Consider the following 14,895-nt stretch of genomic DNA (forward strand, 5'->3'; position numbering starts at 1 on the left):
GATCTTAAAAGAAAAAGAAAAATGCACTTGGCAGTTCACCAATTTGCTCCATCATCAGTCTCTATTTGCAGTAGTAATTTTAGTAGTCGACTTAGACCAAGAAAATCTAATAGTACTATTATTACTACTGCAAGAGCAAGGGCAATATCAAGATCAAGTGCTTGCTACCCCATCCAATGTACTGTGGTCAATAGGACTGGTTCTAATCCTATTGATCGAAAGATCAGCCAACTATGAACCTTCCATTTGGTCTTTTGATTATATTCAGTCTCTTACAAGCGAATATAAGGTGATTTATTTCTCATGATTCTCTACAAATATTTGCAATATTTTTGATATACTTTAATCTTAGTCATACCACCAAATAAAGTTTTATAACCAACCGGCCGGCCCTGGGCACAGGTGGGCCACACCTGTGCCTAGGATGTCCACAAAATGAGACCCTAAATTTTTTAAAAAATATCATTTTATATTTAATTTTTTTTAAAATAACATATTTTGTATAGGACCGGCCCTAACCACACACTTACCCTTTTATAGATAGGTCATATTTGGAGGATAGGGTTGGATTGAATTATTTTTTTATAATGTAATCCAACAATCAAAACAATCCTTTTTTGTTTGGGATAACATAATCCCATTAAAAAACTTGAGATAAATATTTTATCCAATTATTCATCTCCATCTATGTATTTTGTTTGGCAATTCAATGTAAGAAAAAAGCATAATTACCTACCATTTTGTACCAATATGTTTTTTTTTTATTCTAATTTGTTGTTAGCAATTCATCAACTCATTCATTCTTCTATTTTTGTTCTCTAATAATTTTTAATCCAATCCAATTCTATTCGATTCCACTAGCTAAATACGAGCATAATGGATAGTATATATTGCATGCATAATGCAGGGCGAGCCCTATACAAGTCGAGTGAATAAGCTCGAGGGAGATGTGAGAAGAATGCTTGTTGAGATGGAAAACACTTTAGCTCAACTTGAGCTCATTGATACATTGCAAAGACTTGGATTATCTTTCCGTCTTGATGATGAAATAAAAACTATTTTGGAGAAAAAAATTCCCTATAATATGGATAACCCTAATTATAATTTATATGCCATTGCTCTTGAATTTAGGCTTCTACGCCAACATGGCTATGCAGTACCTCAAGGTAAATACACTTACATTCTATTCCAAGTACATGACATATCTCTTCTATATAAAAAGTGTGTAGAAAACGAAAATTCTTGGTTTTAACGGTCTGTTTTGTTAACTTTAATTTAATATTCTAAAGATATATATATATATGTATATATACAAGGTTTTCAGAGAAAACTTAATTTTGTCATCTATTTTGAGTTGGTCGTTTTAGATTTGATGTGTTTTTTACTTTTTTTATAAAATAATTGCTAATCGTTGGATCAAATAATCTTATAATACTAATTAAGTCTCAATTGGTGTTACTGCAGAAATTTTTAATATTTTTAAGGATGAGACAGGTAAATTCAAAGCAAGCATAAGTGATGATATTATGGGAGTATTGGCCTTGTACGAAGCTTCATTCTATGAGAAAAAAGGAAAGAGATGCCCCTAAATCAATTCAATGTTACATGCAAGAAACAAATGTATCTGAAGAAGAAGCTCGTCAACATATAAAGTTTTTGATAAGTGAAACATGGAAAGAGATGAATAATCCAGAAGGATTATGTGGAGGCTCATCAATGATTGAAGATGCCAGAAATTTTGCTAGGATGGGACTATTTATGTATCAACACACATATAGTGGAATTACTTCATATATTATATTCATGAAATTATATATATAATGATCATTAATTAGTTTTACTTATTAGGGGATAGGTTTAATAATCAACTCTGAAATTCGTTTTTTTGATCGATTATCCTGAGAACTGTGTCCATCACCATACAGTTCTCAGGATGATAAAGGGAGGATAGTTGTTGCATGGATGCCAAGTTTGTTTACTGTTAATATTAGCTTATGTACAGCTCAAGTAATTCATTGTGTTGTGCACCCAAGACAGAAACAAGACAGATTTGAGGTTACTTTTGTGTATGGATTTAATGAAGATAAGAAGAGAGGCCAGCTTTGGATGGATTTGGAAGAGATTTCACTACAAATCCAGGGGCCTTGGATAGTTATGGGAGATTTTAATGATATTCTGTTTAGCAATGAAAGAGTGGGAAAAGGATCTACTAAAATTCCTACTCAAGATTTTCGAGATTGTGTGGAAAAGTGTAATTTGGAAGACCTGAAATACTCTGGGATTTTTTACACCTGGAATAATAAGCAGAAACCAGCGAATCGAGTTTTCTCTAAGTTAGATAGAGCCTTAGTTAATCCTCAATGGATAGATTGCTTTCAGTATTCGGAGGCTAACTTTCTACCTGAGGGAAGCTTTGATCACAGCCCCATATTGGTCTCTATATATCAGGATGTGATTAGTGGCAAGAAGCCATTTCGATATTTTCGAATGTGGAAGGATGCAGATGATTTTGGTGAGCGAATTGCTAAGTGTTGGCAGGAAGGAGTTGAGGGCACGGATATGTATCAGCTGACAGTTAAACTTAAACGCCTAAAACAAATTCTTAAGTGCATTAATAAGGAAGGTTTTCATGAGATTCACAAAGCAGAAATGATAGCAAAGGAGGAGTTGGTGATTTTGCAGGAAGAAGTGAATAAAGATCCCCACAACTCTCGTTTACAGAATGAGGAACAGGTGGCTCGGGACAAATATGCTAAAGTTTATAAGGCTTATTCTCTCTTTTTAGCTCAGAAAGCCAAAGTTTCTTGGGCTAAAAATGGAGATGAAAACACAGCAATATTCCATGCGTCACTGAGGGCTAGGAGAATTCAGAACAAAAAAATTTCAATAGAGGATGCGCAGGGGGTCTGGTGTGATACTCCTCTTGCTGTTCAGGAAGCCTTTTTACAATATTATCATCAGCTCCTTGGATCTGAGATGCAGAACAGACATCGGGTGAAGAATTGTATAATCAACCTTGGGCCAAAAGTTTCTGAGGTGCATTCCAGCATACTTAAAACCGAATACACAGCTCAGGAGATCAAAGAAGCTATCTTCTCTATTCCTGGTTTGAAGGCTCCAGGTCCGGATGGTTTTGGAAGTTGTTTCTATCAAGATAATTGGGCATTGGTTGGTTCAGATGTGGTATCTGCTGTTCTGTCCTTTTTGAGATCAGGAAAAATTCTTAAGGCAATTAATACAACTACCATTACTCTTATCCCTAAGAGCAGTTGTCCGCGAAGTGTGAGTGATTTTCGGCCTATCTCGTGTTGCAATGTGATATATAAGGCTGCATCGAAAGTGATTTGCGCGAGATTAAGACAAATTTTGCCTGACTTAATTGCTGAGAACCAGGGGGTTTTGTACATGGAAGATATATTGCCCATAATATCATGGTGTGTCAGGATTTGGTGAGATTATATGGGCGGAGCAATTGCAAACCTAGCAGTATGATAAAAATTGACTTAAGGAAAGCGTATGACACAATAGAATGGGGGTTCATTAAAGAGATGCTCAAGGCTTTTGAGTTTCCTCAATCTTTTTCAGATTTAATAATGGCATGTGTAACAACTCCCAAGTTTTCCTTGCTTCTCAATGGCTCATTACATGGGTTCTTTGCATCAAAAAGAGGACTTAGACAAGGAGACCCCATCTCCCCCTTATTGTTTGTGCTTAGGTTAGAATACTTGTCCCGAATTATGAGTAAGGTGGGGTCATTACCTGGGTTCAAGTACCATAATAAATGTTCAAATCTGAAGTTGAATCATTTATGTTTTGCGGACGATCTTCTTATCTTTTGCAATGGAGATTTTGTTTCAATTATGCTTATGTTGAGGGGTTTGAAGCTGTTCTCTTCTTCTTCGGGTTTGCTTCCTAATGCTGAGAAAACTGCTATATACTGTCATGGAATTTCTGATGCTGTTGTAGATAGAGTGCTGGCGGCTTCTGGTTTCACTCGAAGTTACCTGCCTTTCAGGTACCTCGGGATACCTATATGTTCTAAACGAATTTCTGCAGCAGATTGTCAATGCATCGTGGAGAAGATGACTAGTAGGTTTCGTTCATGGAGCACTCGGAATCTATCTTATATGGGGAGAGTGACCTTGATCAATTCAGTCCTCATCTCAATGCATTCATATTGGGCCCAAATAATGATTCTACCAAAGAAATTGATAAAAGATGTTGAAGCAATTTGTAGGGCTTTTCTTTGGAAAGATATTTCATAATCCCATTTACCAGGATTGATTGCTTGGGAGTATACTTGCGCATCAAGGGCGGCTGGTGGATTGGGCTTTCGGCGATTACATGATTGGAATTTAGCTGCCATGGGAAAGTATGTTTGGGCAATTGCCAAAAAGAAAGATAACCTTTTTGTCAAGTGGATTAATAGCGTTTATCTAATGGACAAGAATTGGTGGGATTACAAGTGTCCCTCATATTGTAGTTGGTACTGGAAGCGCTTAGTAGCTGTGAAGGATTGCTTTAAAGACAAAATCTCTTCTGATTCATTCTTATCACAGAGATATCATATACAACTTGGTGTAAATCTGCTGGTTTCTCCTGAAGTCCGAGTCCCGTGGAGGAAATTTGTTTGGGATAGATTTATCACTCCCAAACATCGTTTTATCATGTGGTTAGTCATGTGGGAACGGCTGCACACAAAGAATCGAATAGCTAGATATAATTCTAATATGGATCTGGTTTGTTTGCTGTGTGGAACAGAGAATGAAGACATAGACCATCTCTTTTTCAAGTGTACATACAGCAAGAGGTGTTTAGAGGCTATCAAAGGCTGGCTTCATTGGAATGCACAGTCCATCAATCTACACAGGCTCCTGCATTGCATTTATCATGCCAAGCATGTGTCGAGTACATATAAAAGTATATTCTTCTCCTGTATTGTTGCGACAGTGTACCATCTTTGGAGAGTAAGAAATGATGTGCTTTGGAATCAAAAGTTGTGGCAAGTGCATCATACAGTTAGTAGAATTCAAAGTGATTGTAAATTTCGATTGCTTAGTGTATTTCCTTGTAAAGCTTCTAGGAAAGATAGAGATTTTTTTACCAGGTTGCTTTGATCTGTATTAGTCAGATATCAGGGGTGATTGGTTGGGTCTGTTAATCGGTTGAATACTGTGGGTTATTGTATATGTATTGGGTGTACAAATGGTGGTTGTATTGGTTTGTTTATGAGTAATACAATGGCTTATTCATCAAAAAAAAAAAAAAAAATTATCTTTTGTCTTTCCGTCCCTTTTTGAATTTGATGAGATATGTTTGAATTATATATGTGAATATAGTAAAATAGAACTATATAGGGTAAAGCATCACAAAAAAATGTGCAAATTAAGTGGTAAAGCATCACACGGAACCACAAATGTTTCGTTCTTACTCCATTTACAATCTTAATTATATGTTTACAATGTTGACAAACCAATTATTAATGACAAATCCAATACACTCAAATCAAAATCGTGCCCACTCATTTTAGTTTTGTTTAAAACTTTATATATAAATATATATACATATATTAGGTATTGGGTTATCATTTTTGTCCCTACCAAGTATTTTTGTTTTTAGCATGTAAAGAAATTATAACTCAAAAAAAATTATGTCGGTGTACATTTTAGTTATTCCAGGCATCTCTCATTAATTTTTGAAAACTTCTGAATAATTTATGGTGTCGAAATCATGATGAAAGAGTCAGTTGCATGTATATCCGATGTTTTTTTATACATGTAAACCACACAATGTTTGAACAATGTTTCGGTACCCTATATTATTAAAAAAAATTAAAATATGTGGAAAACATGTTATAACTATCATATATGTCATCATATAAGAAAAATTGAATTATAATTTCTTCAGTTATATGCTGTGAGAATAGAAAACATGGAGAAAAAATTATTTTATAAATGTTTGGTACCTATATGCATAGTGATTTAAACAAAATCACTATTATAATTTTCCTATATATAGATTAAATTAAGAAAAAGAGATGAGTGCGTTTAAGATTTGTACATTGGATTCGCCTTTAATTATTTCTTTAATAATATATAAATTGTAATGGGGAGGGTGGGGTTTGTGTTTATTGCTTTAATTATTGCCATTATAATATATATAACAATCAATTGAAGAGTACTGAAACGAAGCATATCTGGGGTTTATTTTATTTTTTCCATTTTTGTTGTTTTTTAGAAAGTAAAACGTGTTCTACTGAGTTCTATATTATTTCATTATCATATCACATCCAAAATAGTGTTTTAAACATTTCTTTAATAATTAAGTTCCCAAGTTGTATTTGTTAATTATTGTTATTTTTCCACAAAAAAAAAAATCTAGACTTTTGAAGATGAGTGTTGCTATTTAGCATCTTATATGGTTGGTTAACAATACCTCATAATTTTTATTAAGGTCAAAATGTGTAAGATTCGATATTAGATTACACCATTAACAGTATGTCATATCTTTGTGGTGTTAGGCACCAGTGATACCTTTAACAATTTTGTTTGGAGACTCATATAGCAGTGTATATTATAGAGAAATGTTAAATACACTATATATTACATTCTCTTTTATATTCTCTTAAATCAATAAATGACATGTAAATTCTACTAGTGATTTAAAAAATATTGTCTCTCTTTATAAAGCTGGTGGGGTTTATAACAATAATAATTATGACTAGAATTAGTTGAAAATTGTTACTCATTAGTTTTCAAATGGACATTTAATGAATATGATTAAAGAATATTTGCCTAACTAATATGCCACACTTATAAATACTATAGGTAATGCAATCTAATTTTTCCCAAATATTGTGTTGTTATAATATATATAGAAAAAAAAATGCAGTGCATGGCACTTCAACACCAATTTACTTCATCTCTCCTTATATGGAAAAGTAGTTTTGGTACACTTATTACACCAAAAACATTTAGTAGTGTGCAAGAGCAAAATCAAAAGTAAGATCAAGTACTTGCTACCCCATCCAATGTAGTGTGGTCAACAGCTCTAATTCTACTACTATATGAATAGTTATAATCCTAATTTTGGTTGTGATTATATTATATATTCATCTTCTACTTAAATTCAATATATATATATACTTAAATTGTAATTTAGGTAATGATGAGTGGTGTAATGATGTACGTAAATCAAAATAAAATTAATAAATGTATATATATATATATGTGTATGAAACGTCTCGGTAGAAGCCCGTATGTTCTCAGTAGACACTGTGTCGAGAACATGTCTTCGGTAGAAAGTTCTCAGTACATTCTCATCAGTAAAGGAAAACTTCTACCGAGAATATTAAATATGTTCTCAATACAAGTTGTATCGATGATAATAGTTCTCGGTATAGAGTTTGTGTTTATCGCTTTAATTATTGCCATTATAATATATATAACAATCAATTATTTTTTTTTGTACTGAAACGAAGCATATCTGGGGTTTTTTTTGTTGTTTTCATTTTTGTTGTTTTTTAGAAAGTAAAACGTGTTCTAATACTGAGTTCTATTATTTCGTTATCATATCTCATCCAAAATAGTGTTTTAAACATTTTTTTAATAATTAAATTTCCAAGTTGTATTTGTTAATTATTGTTATTTTTCCACAAAAGAAAATCTTACATAGGACTTTTGAAGATGAGTGTTCCTATTTAGCATATTATATGGTTGGTTAGCGATGCCTTATAATTCTTATTAAAGTCAAATGTGTGAGAATCGATATTGGATTACATCAATAGCATTATGTCACCTACTTGTAGTGTTGGGCATCAGTGATGCCCTTAGCAATTTTATTTGAAGATTCATACGGTAGAATATATTATAGATAACTGCTAAATACACTCTATATTACACTATCTTTTGTACTCTCTAAATCGATAAATGACATATGAATTTCACTAATTATTTGAAAAACATTGCCTCTCTTTATAAAGCTGGTGGGGTTTATAACAATAATAATTATGACTAGAATTAGTTGAAAATTGTTACTCATTAGTTTTCAAATAGACATTATTAATGAATATGATTAAAGAATATTTGCCTAACTAATATTCCACACTTATAAATACTATAGGTAATGCAATCAAATTTTTCTCATCCCAAAATATTGTGTTGTTATAATATATATAGAAAAAAAAAATGCAGTGTATGGCACTTCAACACCAATTTACTACTTCATCTCTCCTTATATGCAAAAGTAGTTTTGGTACACTTATTACACAAAAAACATTTAGTACTGCAAGAGCAAAATCAAAAGTAGGATCAAGTACTTGCTATCCCATCCAATGTAGTGTGGTCAACAGCTCTAATTCTACTACAATAGATCGAAGATCAGCTAACTATGAGCCACCGATTTGGTCTTTTGATTACATTCAGTCTCTTTCAAGCCAATATAAGGTCATTTATTTTATTTTTTTCAAATATACATATATATATATATGATGATGATGATGTTATATTTGTTTTCTTTTATATATAACATGACAATCATATAAGTATAATAATTGCATGCATGCAGGGAGAACCCTACACAACTCGACTGAATAAGCTAAAGATAGATGTGAAAAGGATGTTAGTTGAGATGGAAAGCTCTTTATTATTAACTCAACTTGAGTTGATTGATACACTTCAGAGACTTGGAATACCTTACCATTTTGAGAATGAAATCAAAACTCTTTTGAAGAAAAAGTTCATCAACAATACTATTGTTAGTAATCCTACTTGTGATTTATACGCCACTGCCCTTGAGTTTAGGCTTCTACGTCAGTCAGTATGGATTTGCAGTAACTCAAGGTATATATATGGGTGTACTTTTAATGGTTACTACCCATGAATTATTACTTTAATATTAATCATTGGATTAAGATCAATAGTCTATATTTATAGTTGTTAATTAATATTTCTAAAAATAAATTTTTATTTTTCAAAGTTTTTGGAAGGGTTATCTGATGAAAAACGTGTACTTATTATGAAAATATAATATTGTAAATTTTTCATTTTTCAAATGCATTTTAATTTTTAAATATAGCTAGTGTCTCTCATTGGTTGAAAACAACATTAATTATGACAAAAATATAACTAAATTCAAAATTAATGTAGAAAAAAAAAATATTTACCTGTTGGTTATGTTGCCACATCATCATCATTGTTACCATCCATCTATGAGTACTAATCATTGAGAAGTCTTCCATATACATATATATAAATTAATTGTTTAATAAGTGTGATGAACACTGATCTATTAGTGTTATAATTGCAGAAATTTTTAACGTTTTTAAGGACGAGAGAGGAGAGTTCAAGGCTAGTGATGATGTTATGGGAGTGTTAGCCTTGTACGAAGCTTCTTTCTATGAGAAAAAAGATGAAAATATTTTGGAGGAAGCAAGAGTTTTCACAACTGAATATCTCAAAAAATACATGATTATGATGGAGCAAAATAAATTATTATGTAATGATGATAATATGGTATTATTAGTGAGACGTGCCTTGGAGATTCCACTTCATTGGAGGACAACAAAAACAGAAGCTAGGTGGTTCATTGATGTGTATGAGAGAAGAAAAGACATGAATAATAATAATTCTACTTTGCTTGAGTTTGCCAAATTGGATTTCAACATGGTACAATCAATATATCAGGAAGATCTAAAGCATTTATCCAGGTAATAAAATTAATGTTATGAAATAAATAAAAGTTTTATTTCTTCTCTTCAAGTACTTATTAATTATGCAATGGTTGTATTATCATATGATTAAGGTGGTGGAGTCATTCTAAACTTGGAGAGAAAATGGATTATGCTAGAGATAGATTGATGGAGGGTTTTCTATGGCAGATTGGAGTAACATTTGAGCCAGAATTCAGCTACTTTAGGAGAATATCTGCAAGATTATATGTTCTAATTACAGCAATTGATGATATATATGATGTGTATGGAACTTTGGAAGAACTAGAGCTTTTCACAAATGCTGTTGAGAGGTAAGTAGTAGTGCAATAATAATATATTTTATATACATATATAGATACTTGAATATTATTGATCGATCAAAGAAAAAAAAAAAGATATTTAGGTTGTGATTATATTATTTATAACAGCATATATTCATCTTCTACTTAAATTCAGTATATATATATATATATATGCGTGTGAATGAAACTTATTACAAAAAAAAAAACAGCGGCTATGCCGAGAATATACGTTGTCGGCAGAAGCTCGTATGTCCTCGGTAAATACTGTACCGAGAACATGTCCTCGGTAGAAAGTTTTCAGTATACATCTCGTCGGTAGAGGAAAACTTCTATCGAGGACATTAAATATGTTCTCGGTATAGAGTTAACAGTATTATCGGTGAAACCTGTACAATTTTATCATCTGGATGGACTATAGACTGAATCGAGATTATTTTTTATTTATGCAATATTTATTTGAGATTATTTTTTATTTATGCAATATTTATTTGATTTTTAATTTGTGTAAAAATTAAAATGGTTGTTCTAGGTGGGATGTGAAAGCAATAGATGAGTTACCGGATTACATGAAGATGCCTTTCTTTACTCTATTTAATACCATAAATGAAATGGCTTATGATCTACTAGGAGAGCAAAATTTTGTCAGTGTTAAATTCCTCAAGAATACGGTATGATTTTTTTCTCTCTCTTTTTTCTTAAGAAAAATATATTTCAAATTAATATATATATATAGAATATTACATATATAATTTTGTCTAACATTTTTCTAGCAAAAAATATGCAGTGGGCAGAGTTGTGTAGATGTTATTTGCATGAGGCAAAATGGTTCTATAGTGGATACAAACCAACCTTGAAAGAATATATTGATAAAGCTTGGCTTTCAATTGGAGGACCAGTTATTTGTGTGCATGCATTTTTCTCTTTTACAAATCCCATAACAAAAGAGGCATTACAGTTCTTGGAAGATGGTTATTATCCTTCTATAATTCGCCAAGGATCCACAATTTTAAGACTTGCAGATGATCTTGGAACATCATCAGTAAGCTTATCATAAATTAATAATTATCATTATTGAAAACGTGTTTTGTCAACACCGGTGTTGATAAAAGTTTATTTCGGCACGTGGATAGTTATAAATTCTAATTTTTCAATATCACAGTGTATATTGTAATCATTTAGAACATCCCACAAATTTTCAAAAAAATTCTGAATAATTTACGATGCTGAAAATAAGGTTTAAACAGTCGAATTTTCCACGCGTGCCTGTTTTTGAGTGCACGCGTGCAACAAGCTGTTTGAACCTTGTTTTCGGCACTGTAAATTATCCATAATTTTTTGAAAATTTATGGGATGTTCTAAATGATTACAATATACACTGTGATATTGAAAAATTAGAATTTATAACTATCCACATGCCAAAACCAATTTTATCAATACCGGTATTGACAAAACATTGTGAACACATAGTCTTACCTTATATATATATAGTCTATTTACTCAACTCAACATGATATATTTTCTTATAACTAATTAACCAGGATGAGTTGAAAAGAGGTGACAATCCTAAATCGATTCAATGTTACATGCATGATACTGGTGTTTCTGAAGACGAAGCTCGTGAGCATAGCAAATTTATGATAAGTAAAATATGGAAGGAGATGAATAGTGAAGATGAATATAACTCTTGTTACTCGAAAGAGTTTGTCCAAGTTTGCAAAAATCTTGGTAGAATGGCACTACTCATGTACCAGCATGGAGATGGACATGGTTCTCAGACTAGTCAAACAAAGGAACGCATTTTAGACTTGATTATTAATCCAATTCCCATGTAAATTAATTAAAATAATGAAATAAAACTTTGTTGGTAGTAGTGGAAAATAATTGTATGATTTGTTGTTTTGACAACTTTGTTGGTGGTGGAAAATAATTAATCATATAGTTTTGTTGCATCAATTTATTTACTTTGTTGTGATCAAGTGGATTTATATATATATATATGAAAGACTTCTCAATGGTTATTACTCATAGATAGATACTAATCATTATGATGATGTGGCAACATAGTGACTTGGTATAGCAAATCACCAACAGTGGTTACTACTCATAGATAGATACTAATCATTATGATGATGTGGCAACATAGTGACTTGGTATAGCAAATCACCAACAGGTATATATTTTTTTTCTACATTAATTTCGAATTTAATTATTTTTTTGTTATCATAAATATTAATGTTGTTTCCAACCAATGAGAGACACTAGCTATATTTAGAAATTGACATGCATTTGAAAAATGAAAAGTTTACAATATTATATTTTCATAATAAATACATGTTTTTCATCACGTAACCCTTCCAAAAATTTGAAAAAATCCAAATTTATTTTTAGAAATATTAATTAACAACAATAAATATAGATCATTGATCTTAATTTAGTGGTTATGTTACACCTAGATTTCGAGATAAGAGGTTATGACCACGAAAATTGGGCTCGTCAAGTGTGACCTCGAAATGTATGAAAACATCGTATAGTCCAGCTGTAAAATCTCTGAAGTAAAACAACGACCTCGAAGATGTGTAACCTGGGGATACTTTTTTATTTCGAAATGACACGACACTGGGATATATTTGTTACCGATTGTCTTCAGATAAGACAGTCCGAGCTTGGGAAGTGCAAGCTTGGGTGTAACAGCTTCGACAGTATCTACCTACTCTGAGCATGTCCTGAAGTTGGGTGACAAGTTCGTAACGGTTCCGTAAGTCGTGACAGTCACAATGTCGATTGATGATCTCGAAGACTTGATGAGTCACCTGGGATAGCCTATTACGTGTGAACATATTTATTGTTGTGTAATTCCAATATTTAAGGGATACTATTTAGTCTGTTATCGATTTTTATGAGACGTTTCCATGTATATAGGAAATATTGCATTTAATGTCATTATTTGAATTGATGTACAGAATATCTTTCCGAAATATGTGGGAATGAACTCTGTAACCTTCCCTATAAATAGAGGAGGAATAACCACTTGTAAGATATCGATTTCTGATTTCTTGAGAGAAAACTCTAGGTAATTCATCTCTGAAGAATTTCCAGAAAACTCTAAGTCTTAATAACATAAACTCTCTTTTAAAAATTAAAAGTTAAATCAGAATTTGAGTAGAGAATTAAATGCCAACAAAAGATAAAAACCAGAATATTTTAAGTATTTTTCAATATTTCCTTTTTTTTCTAGTTTTTCTAACATTTCATTTGAATTATTGAGTTGCCACGTGGACAACAAATCTATGGCTTAAAAAAAAGAAAAAACTATTGTTTAAACTTTTTGAAGCGTAATTATTTGGGAAGGTGGCTGACTATTCCTTCCGTGAGTTTTTTTTTAATTATTATTAAGGTAAGATAATCGTGTTCATTTTTTATAAAGGTTTTTTTTTATGTGAGGATTATTTTTAATCAAGTTACCTTTTAGTTTAACTTATTTAATAAAAAAATATTTTTTTGGAATAAAGTTACCAAAAAAACCAATAATAATTATTTTACAAAAAAAATGGAAATTTTGGGATATTCATATTCAGAAAGAAAGAATCAAGCATCTTTTAAATTTAATTTTATGTTAGGAAAATAATTTATATGTATTTATAAAGCAGCAAAGCATTTGATAAGAAAATAAAAAAGAAATAAAATGATAAAGTGGGGAGTAGGGTCAAAAGTAATATCCGTGACTAAAAATATGTATATATATAAAAGAAAGAATAGTGTGAATAGCAAATAATAATAAAAAATATGTAGTTGTTCCAATATAAATTACATGTTTATTTTATAGTTGGTCTATATGGAAAACAAATTTCTAATTATAATATTGTAGCACATGCAAAAAATGCACTAGTGTATAATAGCTAGTGTGTAATAATTATCTTTTGTCTTTCCATCTCTTTTTGAATTTGATAAGATATGTTTGAATTATATATGTGAATATAGTAAAATAGAACTATATAGGGTAAAGCATCCCAAAAAAATGTGCAAATTAAGAGATAATTCCCCACACAGAACCGTAAATTTTTAGAAAATTCTGAATAGTTTACAGTACCGAAAACTAGGTTCAAACATGTTGTTGCACGCGTGACTAATTTTTTTTATGCTCGTGGAAAACAATATATTTGAACCTAGTTTTCGGTACTGTAAACTATTCAGAATTTTCTGAAAATTTGCAGAATGCTCTAAATCGCTACAATATACATGATCATAAAAAAAAGTCGCGCCGAAAACTGTTCACGGGTCGAGAAACACTGAAAGCCCTACCGGTAGGACTTAAAGTGAATCTTCTATAGAAGAATTTTCTTATATAAATATATATATATATATATATGTTTACAATGTTGACAAACCAATTATTAATGACAAATCCAATACACTCAAATCAAAATCGTGCCCACTCATTTTAGTTTTGTTTAAAACTTTATATATAAATATATATACATATATTAGGTATTGGGTTATCATTTTTATTTCTACGAAGCATTTTTGTTTTTCGCGTGTAAAGAAATTATAACTCAAAAAATTTTATGACGGTGTACATTTTAGTTATTGCAGGCATTCCACTAATTTTTGAAAAAATTCTGAATAATTTATGATGCCAAAATCACGATGAAAGAGTCAGTTGCATGTGTATCCGATGTTTTTTTATACATGTAAACCCTAATCTTGTACCCAGTATCTTGGTGCACACGATATGTCATCCAAAATTCAAAAAACTCAGTAGAAGAATTGTATTTGGATCTATTACACAGAATTTGGGTTTGGAACCCATGATATTAGAACTTAAGAATAATACTTATCGACTAAATTCTCTAGTGTTCAAAACTAGTAAGTGAACCAACAGTGCAA

At 31.3% G+C, this 14,895-nt stretch overlaps 1 pseudogene; it reads left to right on the forward strand.

Moving 5' to 3' along the window:
- Positions 1–21: 21 nt before the first annotated feature.
- Positions 22–11,875, forward strand: LOC133780217 ((+)-alpha-pinene synthase, chloroplastic-like; annotated as a pseudogene).
- The last annotated feature ends 3,020 nt before the right edge of the window (positions 11,876–14,895 follow it).

This window comes from Humulus lupulus, chromosome 5, assembly GCF_963169125.1.
Source record: "Humulus lupulus chromosome 5, drHumLupu1.1, whole genome shotgun sequence".
In the NCBI taxonomy this organism is placed as follows: domain Eukaryota; kingdom Viridiplantae; phylum Streptophyta; class Magnoliopsida; order Rosales; family Cannabaceae; genus Humulus; species Humulus lupulus.